Source organism: Neopsephotus bourkii, unplaced genomic scaffold (genome assembly GCF_033783945.1).
Source record: "Neopsephotus bourkii isolate Nb327-2 ecotype Australia unplaced genomic scaffold, CSIRO-AGI_Nbou_v1 NB_1376, whole genome shotgun sequence".
Classification (NCBI taxonomy): Eukaryota; Metazoa; Chordata; class Aves; order Psittaciformes; family Psittacidae; genus Neopsephotus; species Neopsephotus bourkii.
The window spans coordinates 3,598,679-3,612,531 of NW_026901855.1; the positions used below are offsets into that span (position 1 = coordinate 3,598,679).

At 45.5% G+C, this 13,853-nt stretch overlaps 1 long non-coding RNA gene across 2 annotated transcripts; it reads left to right on the plus strand.

Annotated features, from left to right (window-relative positions):
• Positions 1-669: 669 nt before the first annotated feature.
• LOC133219880 (uncharacterized) lies at positions 670-13,728 on the plus strand. 2 transcript variants are annotated; one of them, XR_009727552.1, is made up of 3 exons: positions 670-886; positions 9,265-9,387; positions 13,033-13,728. It is a non-coding gene; the product is annotated as an uncharacterized LOC133219880 (long non-coding RNA). The 2 variants fall into 2 exon arrangements; XR_009727553.1 differs by lacking the exon at positions 13,033-13,728 and adding an exon at positions 11,388-12,899.
• The last annotated feature ends 125 nt before the right edge of the window (positions 13,729-13,853 follow it).

Genomic DNA, 13,853 nt, shown 5'->3' on the forward strand with positions numbered 1-13,853 from the left:
TTGATTGCATAACCACTGGGGCAAAGAAGCGTAGCAGAAAAAAATTCTGCTCCGGTATCCCAAACAGAGAGAACAAGGGCCTTCTTCACTGATAAAAGATAGTCAGAACTCATCACTGAGATATGGCCAAGGGGAAGAACTTCCTTCAAGAAAGGAGAGAGTAGGCAACTGAGACAAAATTTGAGTATGTGAATGATGCCAGCTACCCAGAGAGTCTTGATGGAAAGTTGCAACATGGCTGTAGTCAGAAATAAACCCAAGCCTTTGACTTCTATATTTGCAATGCAGAGACAGAATAAGCAGTGGCCCCTCTGTTGCATTTAAGCCAGTTAATAGCAGGCATGCTGCTCTGAGAGGAGCAGTCTATGTTCTTATGGTGCCTTTCTTCACCTTCAGTCTCCAGGTGCAGGCTGAAGCACTGAAAGTGTAATTGAAAAAGCTACAATTTGGACAGTCCAGTGCAGTGCTGTGAGGTGAGCCTTGTTTCTGTTTACTGTTTAACAGTTACAGCAACCTAGCACTGAAAGTGCAAGGAGTATGCTGGGGAATTACTCCAGGGGAGCAGTGAACCTTGGTTTATAGCTTGGGACTGAATGGCAGAGTGACTGCCTGAAGCATAGAAAAATTAGCAGGAGTGTGGAAAGCTCTTTGGAGACCTCACAGCTAGCTATCTGGGTGCCCCATGAGAATTTGTCAAGCTGCTAGCTAAACTTCATGGAAAGCTGGAGAGGCCTTGGCATGCCTCATGAGAGGGAGTGATGTTTGGAAGGTTGGCTAGGTTGGTGTAGAAATGCCCATCATTTGTGCTCAGCAGAGCTTGGTAAGTAGGTAAGCCATGAATGCCCACAGCAGATTGCTTCCTTCTGGAAGAGGCAAGGGGAGGCAGGTACATATTTCTAAATAATGGAGTTGGTTGGGTTAAATTTAGCTAAGCTGAGAATTGTGTTCTGCTCCAGGAGAGACCTTCCCTGTCCTTAGCACTTCCTGCTGTGAGTACTACAGTTCTAGGCTCACCACAGCTTCACTGGCTTGGAGAAGAATATTGTTCTGGAAATAACCTTTAAAACTGTACAATGCTAATAAGACTGCTTAGACTATTTTCCCCTCTTTTTTGCAATGAAGCCTTGACTGAACCTATTTCTGGGCACTGATTTGGACCAGAATTTGTAAACATGACAAACTTAGCTGTTCATTGTGTTTGCCTGGAAAAACCAGTCAGGCTTGCGTAATGTTTTTGTGGTGAAGTGTGAAGGAGCTCAGGATGGGAGATTTGTGGCTGGAGACACAAAAGGCCTGAGAGCATATGCTAGCAGCTGAAAGATGCATGTGAACAGATGTCTGATGAGCCACAAGAAAACAAAGATGTAAGAGGGGCTGGGATGATATGTGTAGGATCAGGGGTTTGGCCAGCAGAACAGGGCATAGGAGCAAATCCTGTGTGATGGAGGGGATTAATGACAGACTGACTTAACCCCTGTGGCTGTTATTCATTTTGATACATACAGCTAGCCAGAAGTTTAATCCTTCGGTTAGGAAGGAAGTAAGTAACTGTATTTATTTATTTGTTTAAAAGTTACAAGGTATGTATAAGGTTATGTTTCCAATGGTGTGAGGGGATCAAGCAGCAAGATATTATTTCCTCGCTCATAGCTCCAGCCTTCTTTCAGCCAGTACCAAAGAGCTATTTTTCTCCAGGTTTCAGTCAGGGCTGCTACCAGTATTGTCTGAGCTTTGTCTGGAGCCTTCTTCTCTATGCTTTATCTGGTTTTTCTCACGTCCCTTGTGCCCAAGACTCCTATGCAAAACCATACTCAGAGTCATGTCCGTGTCTGTCCCTGTCCCCTCCCCCCTAGTTCAAATTTCTGGGTGTTTGCCTCTCATTTGGGCAGTGACTTGTGCAGTGTTTTAGAATGGAGATCACTGTTTCTCTGCAATGGAGCTAGACTGTATCTTATAACTAACTTAAGGCCATCGGTAACATCTAACCACTTCCATTATGTTTCACCCAGCCCATGGCAACATCTGCTTTTTCTGGAGACTGAGTTTTGAATCTTTCTTTATCCACTGCAGTGGAACTGTATGGTGAGGTATCTCAACAGGTCACTTACTGACACTGTGGGACAAAAAAAAAGACTGTAGCTCCAGGAACCCTTGTACTTGCCACTGAGAGAAGCTGATACAGATTAAAACTTCTCTAGCAAAAATGTTAAGTTTGGTCCTACCATGCAATTCACCTTGTATCTGTGTCAGATACGTGGTTTAGTAGAGCAGAAGAGGCAAGTTTAGAATCATAGAATAGTTAGGGTTGGAAAGGACCTTAAGATCATCTAGTTCCAACCCCCCTGCCATGGACAGGGACACCTCGCACTAAACCATGTCACCCAAGACTCTATCCAGCCTGGCCTTGAACACCGCCAGGGATGGAGCGTTCACAACTTCCCTGGGCAACCCATTCCTGTGCCTCACCACCATTACAGTAATGAACTTCTTCCTTATATCCAACCATCTAAACTTCCCTTGTTTAAGTTTGAACCCGTTACCCCTTGTCCTGTCACTACAGTCCCTAATGAACAGTCTACTCCCAGCATCCCTATATGCCCCCTTCAGATACTGGAAGGCTGCTATGAGGTCTCCATGCAGCCTTCTCTTCTCCAGGGTGAACAGCCCCAACTTTCTCGCCTGTCTTCATATGGGAGGCGCTCCAGTCCCCTGATCATTCTTGTGGCCCTCCTCTGGACTTGTTCCAACAGTTCCATGTCCTTTTTATGTTGAGGACACCAGAACTGCACACAATACTCCAAGTGAGCTCTCACGAGAGCAGAGTAGAGGGGCAGGATCACCTCCTTCAACCTGCTGGTCATGCTCCTTTTGATGCAGCCCAGGATATGGTTGGCTTTCTGGGCTGCGAGCACACACTGAAGCCGGTTTATGTTCATTTTCTCATTGACCAACACCCCCAAGTCCTTCTCTGCAGGGCTGCTCTGAATCTCTTCTCTGCCCAACCTGTAGCTGTGCCTGGGATTGCTCCGACCCAGGTGTAGGACCTTGCACTTGGCATGTTTAGACTTCATGAGGTTGGCATCAGCCCACCTCACAAGCGTGTCAAGGTCCCTCTGGATGGCATTCCTTCCCTCCAGCGTATCAACCAAACCACACAGCTTGGTGTCATCGGCAAACTTGCTGGGGGCGCACTCAATCCCACTGTCCATGTCAGTGATAAAGATGTTGAACAAGACCGGTCCCAACACTGATCCCTGAGGGACACCAGTCATTACTGGTCTCCAGACGGAAGTTTAGGAATAAGTAGCTGAGATGGTATCAATTATTTTATCATTCTTGGCTTATGTTGTCTTTTTTTCATGGAAATATGGCGTGGCAGAGTCTGTGGTCAAGATACAGGAGTATTGGCAGAATGGAGGTGCATTCAGTGCATATTTACTTGGGCAGCAGTGGTTGGCAGCAAGGTAATTGCAGTAGCTTCTGATCTCATTTTTGGTTCCTGTGATATGTTATTAACCACCTGTATGGCTTCAGCTTTCATGTTCATTCTCCGTTGTCATTCATTGTCACTCCATCCCTATTGCTGCTTAGCTTGGCAACTGGTGAAACAGGGTAGTAAGAACTTCCTTTAAGTTCAATTCCTTTCTGTCAATGCTTTGTGCGCCTAAACACACACCTCAGTCCCCTAGGACTCCATAGTGCATTCATTACTAGCCCCTCTGTCTCAAAACATCATGGATTTGACCTTGTGTAGTTGACCTGATGAGGCTCCTATTTAGTGATTCTCATTTGTCTCCCTGTCTCTAGCAGTGAAGAAAGTCCTGTGGCTGTAATCTATGACCGATGTCTCTGTCATTTCTGCCATCCATGTTGAGCGATATTAAGCCAATGAGCTCATTTTGTTTGTGACTTGCTTTCTTAGTTCATAAAATGAGAGTAGCGAAAGCATTAACCTCCCCTCCCCAACAGGACGAAGTGAAAGACTGCATCTGTGCGGTATAAACAAAGCCCTAATTTACATGTAAATGCATGTGAAATCGCTGTAGCAGCACTGTTATACCAGTGAAGCCCGCCTTGTGTGCAGGCAGCTTATGTCAGCAGAATAGGGCTCTTTTTTTTGAGCAGAACTTTTCCAAGCACTATCAGCTGTATCAGCGAAAACACTGAATACCAATATAACTGCATCCTCATTAGGACACAGAGCCCCATGGTATTTTAATTCCTAACTTCTTTTTAAGTGCTTGAATACTTTTGAGGATCTGGGGCTACAACTTTTGACACTATGGAAGTGACCCCAAACCCTCCTCCCATCAGTACCCTGGCAACCAGGTTCAGAGCAGATGTCGTCTCGCTTTATCAATGGCTGCAGAGCGCTTTGAGAAACTCTGGGAAAGAGCACTGAGTCTGGCAGAGCACAACCAGGCTGCTGTGGCTAGCTTCAAGGAGGACCACAGCTGTTGCTGCTTGTGACAACATTGGTGGTACTGCAGTAGACTGGACAAGTCCTTTTAAAATGTGTCTTCCCTTTAAAATGTATTTGTGGATAGTTTTGGTTTCATCCCTTACTTGATGCTATTACAGAGGTGGCACGTGAGAAGACAGCAAACCATAAAGAAGAGAAATGGTGAGGATAGTTCTCTAGTACCTGAGCAGTGACCAAACCTTAGCTTGGAGAAGGAAGGAAGGAAGGAGCAGTTTGTTTCCTTTCAGGTACCAAGCACAGTTTTGCAGGTTCTCATTCTCCTGTGCCTCTCCTCTTTATCAGAACTGTATGAAGGAAGACGACAAAACACATGGCTAAAGGAGTTTGGTTGGTTTTAATGCTCAGCCTTCTACCTGTAGAGTGAGTCAGTTCAACTCACTGAAAATTACCCTATAGAAAATTAACTAGTTTTCCCTCAGGTCAGTGAACTAAACTGACCTGACCTGGTGGCTGGAGGAAGGTGGCCATAGATTAGATGTAAGGGGAAACTACCCCTTCTGTGCAGCATAATAATCCGCATTATAAATTTTGTATTAGGGGTGACGGGAGCACAGAAAGAACCAGCTACCTGAAGCTCAATCTAGAGAAAAAGGTCAGTACAGGAAAGCAGAAGGCTGCTGCCACTCCTCTTCACAGTTACCATTATTTGAACAGAAGAGAGAGAGGCTTCGACACATAGTGCAATGGGGTGAGAGAGAAATAGACTCTTCAGCTACCCATAACTAGGTAGTTAAAAGCTTTCCCTTTGAAATCACAGTAAGTAAAAGCCATTATTAATTTGAGGAAAGGAAAGATGTTAGAGGCTGTGCCCTGCCATAGCGAAAATCTACCCCAGGACCAGGAATGGGTACTTGAGTTACATCAGAGAGACAGTGTGATGCAGTTGGCAGGACACATACTGGAAGTTTGAGTTGTCTTTCCCTCTCGCACAAGCTCATATTGTGTGTGGTGATCAACATCAGCCAAACAGGGTGGCAAGGCTGGCTCTGTGCTTGACACCCAGGTGCACTGGAGAGATGTCTGTGCTTTACGAGTGTAAGAGGCAACTGGAGAGATATCTGTGCCCTACGAGTGTAAGAGGCAACTGGAGAGATATCTGTGCCCTACGAGTGTAAGAGGCAACTATGGGAAATGTCACTATTCACAGGAAAATCACGTTTCCAGGGAAGGTGCTGCAGCCCTGAGTAGCTGCTGTATCGGGCATGGCCATAAGAGGGAAGTGTGTGCTCAGGCATCAGGTATCTTTCTCAGCCGGGAGCAACCCCAGCTGTGTTGGTGGTGGGCTCTGCGAGCAGCATGGACTCTGCCTGGGTCCCACCTCCTGTGCAGGGCTAGAAGCAGGGTATGTGCCTCCAGGGGCACCTGAGCTCAGCCACAGCCAAGCAGGCAGGTAGGTAGTGATGGTGGGGATAGGAAGAGAGGGGAGCAGGGGCAGGAAGGTGCCTGTCACTTCCCTGAGATGGAGGAGGATGAGATGTGCAAGCATGACTAGTCCTGCAATAACTGAGGCTGCCTTGTCCAGAGATGCAGGGCAGCAAGGTGAGCTTGAAACATTCACGAGGAGGAGAGTGGGTCCAAAAGGATATGGACAGGCATCCCTGCCAGCTCTCTAAAGGAGACCTTTCACCTGAGGCCCTTCTCAGCATGTTCCATAGGCCACATGCAGCAGTAACAAGTGGTACTTGATTGTTACCAGCCCTGTCAGACTTAGGTGACTGTAACCCTCATGTAGGTCAGGGCCATCCCTGACTGACTGCCTTTGCTACGTGTTTGCTAAAACTCACCACAGCACGAGGCAGAAAAGTCATTTGCACCATGCAGTGTTGGAACTTGAGGCTCAATTGGGTCTATGCCTGCTAGCTCCCAGGGGCCCTGTTGGTTGGAGCTGTCATATATGTGAGGCTGAGGAGCTTCTACTTGCCGCCTGGCCTGACTGCAGGCAGGTCTGTGCCCACCCTGGTAACACTGCCCCAACGCTAATCACACCAGCACCTTTTGGAATTGCTGAGGGAACCTGACATGACAGTGGTAGCTTGGGAGATTGTGTCTGGTGGTGTAAGTGGGAGCTGAGTTTCATCTTTTGATACAAGGTGATACCTGGTGTTGTTTAGCAGAGGAGTTAGGGACTCGGCTCACGGCCCCTATCTATTATGCTCCTGCTATGCTATAAATCAGTTACTGCAGTTCTGGATTTCTGTTTCCCTGCTATCAGTAGGGAGCTGAGCCCTCTGGCAAAAACCCACAGGGTGCTTTGAGGAGAAATGGAACTGAGATTGATTTCCTCTAGTTACCTACAAAGAAACGAGAGCAGCAGGGTCCAGTCAGGAGCGCCCAATGACCTGACCACCAGCTTCCTGCAAGCTGGCACTGTGGAGAGGCACAGTCACTTGTTACAGATCTGCCCCTCAGGGATATTTTTTTTCCCAGTGGCAGAAACAGAGGCAAATGAATGAGGCAGAGCTGAATTTATTCCTTGTTCATGCCACAGCATGGAAATAAAATGTATCCAGGAATAAACTGTACAAGAGCTGCAGGCAGGTCTTGTGGCAAGGCTGGGGGAGACAGGGTGGGTGCGTTTTTGGTGGCTGGCTGAGCATGCATTATCTTGCGCTTCTAAAGCATCTTATGCCTGCAGCAGAGGGACCTATAGTTGTAGGAGCAGGGACTGTAAGCCTGGCTGGTTATCTAGAGGTATATTTGATATGAATGGGAGAGAGCTGAGGGAATGTGCATTGCTCAACACATACATGTTGTGTATCACATATGGACAAGGGTGTTGCACAACAGGGGATAGACAGTGTATGTGTGTGGTTATGGGCAGGGGGTTGCTCTGTGTGTGGATACACAGGCAGTGCCCAGCCTGTATGCTGTGTGTAGGGCAGATGTGCTGGGAATGGCTGCCTGTAACAAGAGGTTACTTTGCAGTTAAATGAGGCAAAGAATTACCATGGCGACCGCGCTCTCCTCTCCCTGCCAGATGCCAGGCTCCCAGGCAATAATGTTTCTGTCTTACTCTAAAAGCCTCAAACTCACTCTTCTTCTTTTGAGAATGGGTAAGGACCACTCTGCCCTCTCTCTAGAATGGGAAAGTCATAGACACTGCGATATGGGATGGGTTTTGCATACTCCATCTTTCAGCACAAGGGGGGCCACTGTCTTGGTACCTCATAAGCTGGTGGCTGCAAAGACAGAATGGATGTGGTTTGAATTACTATGATACATTTGGTTCTTGCTCTTGCGTCCACACAGTGTCTTCAGGAACAGTGAAGGCTGAGCCAGTTGCCGGTTCTTAGGCATGTGCAGAGAGCTGTCTGTTGGAAGAGCTCACACCCGCACTGCAAGAGAGGTGTTTTAAGAAGCATCACAGGGAACAACTTCAACCCTAGCATCACCAGAAGCTTGGAGCTCAACAGCAATAGATACTGCAAGACTCCAAGGACAGACAGAAGGCAAATGTGCAAACTGTAACATAAAGCCTCCTTGCACCTAGTGTATTCACACTTGTTGTTGGTGTCCACATGGAGTATGTTTTCTGTTCTTGCTCAGCTGGATCAGAGCATGTCCTGTGCTGTAGCACCTGGCAAAAAAAGTACAGCTGCATCTTTCAGGTAGCACAGGAGCTAAGGTGTGTTCTCAGAGACCTTACTCCTTTCATCTTCAGAGGACTCATTTCTTTCATCAGCTCCCTAGGTTTAGTGCTTAGGGGCCCCTGAAGGCATATACATCATAGTTCTCCTGTGTTCTCAGTTAAAAGTTTAGGGAGATGATTGCTTTTAGTCCATGGGGAAAACTTGGAGGAGAAAAGCTTCGTGGCTTTACGTATTTGGAAATGCTTGGCTTCGGGAGGAGCACTGATGAATGCTGTACAAACCCATATGCAAAAAGTGGAAAGAACAAACCAAGTAGATGTTCATGCTGATCCCATAGGTTGAAGTGCCATAGGAGAGCAGAGAGGTGCTGCAGACCAGCAGATGGGTCATCATGTCACTTCTGCTCTACTGTAACTGCAGACATGCAGAACACAGCTCAAGGCAAAGGTCTGGTGCTTTTCCTCACCAAACTGGCCATTGCAGCATCTTCCCTTGAGTGTTCATCTTTTCCTTTAATGGTTTTTGTTTAAAGCACAGAAAAGCATGCTAGACACTGACAAACAGGTATTGTCATCTTGCAGAGGGCTGGCAAAAGAACAAATAGGTGCACTTCACTAGAGGTGAAGCAATCTCCATACAGCAGAGATTTGCTAATTTGCATGGTCATGGTAGTTAATTTTTTCATAGTGAAGCCCAATAATAGATCAGTCTGTGTGCTATGAACTTCTCATCACAAAAATACATCATGGGAGACTTCTACTATCTATTCTTGGCTGAGCACTGACCTTGGCTATTAGATCTCAGTTAAGCAAGTAAGTGACTAATGTTTCTTTCTTTTTTTCCCACTTTTCTGTATAGAAAATATTATTCAGTGAATGAAACCCTGGGTACCTGCATACTTAACTCCCCATATGGTACCCATGGTTTTTCAGAAGGCTCCATGTCACCTGTAAAACCAGCATTTCTTGTGTGAATTCCAGGGAAAGGAAGTATTAACTGTGGAGCCAGGGACTGCAGCCTGCAGCACTGAGCAGCCTCTGCCATTCCAGAACAGTGTGCAGTGATGCTTGCAGTTACGGGCAGGAGTGGGTAGGCCACAGGCATCAGAAAGAGTGTTCTCTATCTTCACTTCTTTATGCTTGCTCACCAGGGATCTTTCTTTTCTTTATCTCTTATCATTTTGTCCTACAGGAAGGGAAGAAGTGCTAGTGGATTAGACAAGGATAGTAATAAGATTATACAGACTTGTCTTGTTGCCTAACACCCCTGCACAAGCCAGGAGATGTCTGCAAACTGGTCACATTTTCAGCCCAGGTAAGTGCTGAAGCGTCAAAACAGTGTGCCAGACTCAGATCTCTCTTGGAGTACAATCACAGCATTGGGCCACGAAGGGCTTGGAGAGCATATCCCTGTGCTCATGTTTGACAGCAGCAGCAGCTCTTAATGGCAGGAGCAGCCGCAGGAACAGTTGTTGAAGAGGGGAGCTCCTGCTGTTGTCCAGTGAGGGTAGGGTGTTAGGAGGCGATGTAGAGTTCTCTTTGCCAGCTACTTACACATGTTGCGCCCAGTCGGGATTCAGACAGGGAAGAAGCAACGTGGCAGCATCTGAGCTACAAAGAGGTGGTGGCAGGGAAAAGAGATTCTTGTTACACTTGTTCTAGCATTGCTTGGAGGCAAGAGAAAGTGGGGGTGAAAAAGGGACTGTGAACAAGGACATGCTACCTCCTACAAACTGCCAGTCCTACAGGGAGCAAAAGAGATGTCATTTTGTCATCAGCATTATGATGATAAAACAATGTCAGTGTGAAGAATAGAAGAAAGGTCTCCTACATGGTGGAACAAACCCTTTGCTTTGAAAGGATCTATGGCATGTTTTCAGCTGTCTGGGCTGAAAAGGGGCTTATTTACACATAGCATTTGGCCAGGTTTAGAATGGCTTCAGATTATTTGCAGTAGTCCAGCTAAAATATTCCCAACCCCCTCTCATAGACATCTCACAATCAGCAATTTGCAAAGTTAGGTTTTGTCACAGCAATGAAAATAAGCTGACAAACAGTCATTACAAGATTGGTGCTGTTCTTTCCAGGTGCTGGCTGTATTACACAAAAGGTCAGACTAACATCTGACTGTTTTTAGAGGAATGCTGTCTGAAAAGCCAAGGGGCAAAATACCTGTGTATGTGGAAGTGTGCTGACTAGAGTGGCAGAAAGCTCTACGTCAGGCACTCAGACAAGGCAAGATGATGCCAGATTAATTCTCTCTGTTCTAGAAAAGATGGGACCTGCTATGCAACAAATGGGAGTGAGAATGGTGTTACCTCTTAGTGCTTTTCCCATATTCAGTGTATATTTGCTGCCTTTCCTCTGCCTGACTTGCTGTCAGCAAGGACACTTTTCTTTGTCCTTGGAAGAAACTATTCTCAAATGTTTGCTGTTTTTTGGGGGGGTTTTTTACCACTGCCTACTAAGAATTTCTCAATGCTCCACTCAGATTTCCACCATATTTTTCAGCTCTATCCCATGACTCCTAGCTCCACAATCTCAAGATCTGCCTAAGGAGCCATCCTCTTATGAACCTGTGAGTCTTCCCAAAATTTGAATTCTCTCTGAAAACAAAGCTAATGCCAGAGCTTCAACAACAACTGACACTTCTGCCTGGACCGATTGGTTTTAAGCAAGAACAGTGCTTTGAAAGATGAGTCTCCTTTCCAAGTTATGTGCTCTCCTTTGGCTCCTCCATCATTTCAAAATCAATAGCTGTCTCTGATTGCCCCCCTCCCCTCCAGATCCTCCTCTTTGCTACCTCATTTTGGTTTTAATTTGCTGCAGCAAAATTGCAGTCATTTTTCCCCTGTCCTAATTAAGAAACCTATCCATTAAGGGAAAAGAAAACAAAACCAAACCCTTCTTATCTAAGCCCTTAGTGCAGATCAGAGAAGAAATGATTGGTGATATGATCACCTCTAGAAAGCCAAGGCCTTTATTGATTTATCTGGCCTGCCTCAGTAAATACAGAATGAGTTTTAAATTCACCTAGAAGGAAGCTAAAAGCAAAGGTAAAGTACTGACTTCTCAACATCAGAGAAGAGGCAGTATGTCTTCTAGGCTGACTTTTTTTTATTCTCTATACATAGTTTCAACAAGAATATTTGGAGAATGTTTTGTTGTACATCATAGAATCATGAAATCATTTAGGTTGGAAAAGACCTATGAGATCACTGAGTCCAACCAGAAACCTAACACAGCCAAGTCCACAACTAAACCGTAAGTGCCAAATCCACACCTGAGTGCCACCTTACCTTACTTCTACTCCAGTTTCCCCACAGTTTGGTATAAATTGCCCTTGCTGCTGGCCTTATGGGGGCAATGGCCCTGACCTACCTTTTGGAAGAGCTTTGAGATCATGAAACAGGTGAGAAAAGCTGGATGGCAAGGGACCTCCTTCAGCCCAGCCAGCAGCACTGCATACTTCAAATAAGGAAATTAACATTGAGTGATGGTAAAGGAGGGCACAACCTCAGTGCTAAGATGTGTGAATACAGACACAAAAAGGGAAAGGCTACACAGGCAAGCTCAGGGGAGAGTTCACTACACATAGGGAAATGTCAGGGACAGAGTAGTCCCTACCGATTTGTGAAAATTGAGATGGAAAGTACCTCCAAAAGTTAAAACAGTTAAAACCTTCATTGCCTGGAAGAATAAGCTTCTCCTCTGTTCTGCAGAGAGGAAAAGCAACTGCAGGGTTTTCCAGACTTCATTCCCTCCCTCCTTGTCCCCCGGTGTAGTGGAAGTGGTAGATATCTTCTGTGATGCCTATCTAAATACAAGCCCTAGCTGCGAATATAAGTCGCATCTGGCTCCCTGGTGTACTCCAGACACTTATTTACCATCTTGGAGAGATAAGCATTTAACTGATTAACCTGTTCAAAATCTCTGTGCATAGTCAGCTCCTCCTAAAAGGGGTCAGACACTTAAAATAGCAGGAACTGGATGGGGATGATGCTCACTGGGTTAAAATTATCCTGATATCCTAGATTGTTCCTCTCTTGACTGGGACGCCAAGAGCAAAACCCCTTAGAGCAGTATGTGCTACAAAAGTCCAGACAAGTCTGCATGAAGAACATAAAAGTAGGCTTTTGAGCCTTCCTAAGGGAATAAGGCTTATGTTCTCATGATTTGTGCATGTGTTAAACTGTCCTCACATTCCAATCCAGTAACTTTGAAACCTGTTGGTCTATTTCAGTAAGATTGGGGAAATGGCATAAATTTCATAGCTGAAGTTCCTGCAGGTTCAGAATGTACCCAGCTAGAGGAGAGGGACCCTGTAAATAACCTGATTTTGGAAAAGGGTACAGTGTACATGTAGTAAACACCAGAGAGATCATGTGGGTAAAATCCCTTATAAATGCTCAGCTGGAAGAAAAGCTTCAGTGAGAGCTCACAACTTCTCAGGAACATAAATCCATAGGGAACCATAGGAACATCCATTCTGCACCTCACAAAACTACTGCTTTTGTTTTATTATGATGTAGAGGGGAGGAAAAATTATTTTATTTAGGAAACACTGTAAAAAACTCCACAGCCTAGTATCCAGTGGATTTAAGTGGATCTGGTGGATCTAGTGTGTTTAGGAACTGTTATCCAGTACTCCATTTGTTGTTGGCATCCTGTTTGTAAAAGAACTAGCAGAGAGAGTAGTATGCCACCTGAAACAGGAAGAGGTACTGAAGAGAGCTAGCAAGGAAAGTCAGGGGCCCAGGGCACGTGATCTACAGGGAAATGTTGTGGGTCCTGGGGTCCTTCCATGTGGCACAGAGGAGACTAAGGGGGAGTCACATCTAAACATAAGGCTTCAATGGGTTCGTTACTTCCCATGACCAGTTACTAGGTGTTTGCAGCATTTACTACAATTTCAAAGTGCAGAGGATAAACAGTATGGTTTCTTGACCTTGAATCACAGGAACAATTGAATCCTGGAATAAATGATTGCTTGTTTATTATATATTTGCAAGGAACTGAAGATAAAAGAAATGAGAACCATGGACTTAAGCCTCAGCCTGTGACATGAAGAAAGCAGCTCCAGTTCACAACTATCTGGTTCCATGACTATCTTCTATGAGCTGGAAGATTTTGCTTCCCTCTCAAGAGGGAGGAGCAGCCAGCCTGCCTTCACTGTCAGGAAAACAGACATTCCTCTTCCCTTCCCCACCTTCAGGTGCCACTAAAGGAGCTTTGATGGTTTCTGAGACTTGGACAACTTTCCTTTCTGGTCATGTTGTAACCTCTCTGAATAATAGTATTCACTCTCCCAGGGCTCAGCTGCAAATGCACCAGGCCTAGAACACAGACAGGACACATTCCTGGCATAGAACAAGATATTAAAACTTATATCCGATTACCTTAGACATCAAATTACTGAAGCTCTTTGCAGTGTTGCATAAAGAATTAATTGCACATATACACATTCACTTGCTATGAAATAAACAGACCAGACATTTTCCCCATGAGGAAAAGCTGTCGCATCCACATTGAACAGGACTTGGATACTACAGGCAACACCTCTCTGAACCTGCCCAACAAACCGCAAAATGCCCTTTAGCTAGGTAGCCCTGCAGACACTCACAGGGATCCTCTACCAGAACTGGCAGATGGCAGAGGCCTTATCCAAAACAAGTCTGCAGGGAACAGCACAAAGGATGTGGCAGCATTAACAATACACTGAATAACTAACAGGGAGAGAAAGAAAAGAAGAAAAAAGCCATTCCCAAACTGATAGAGATC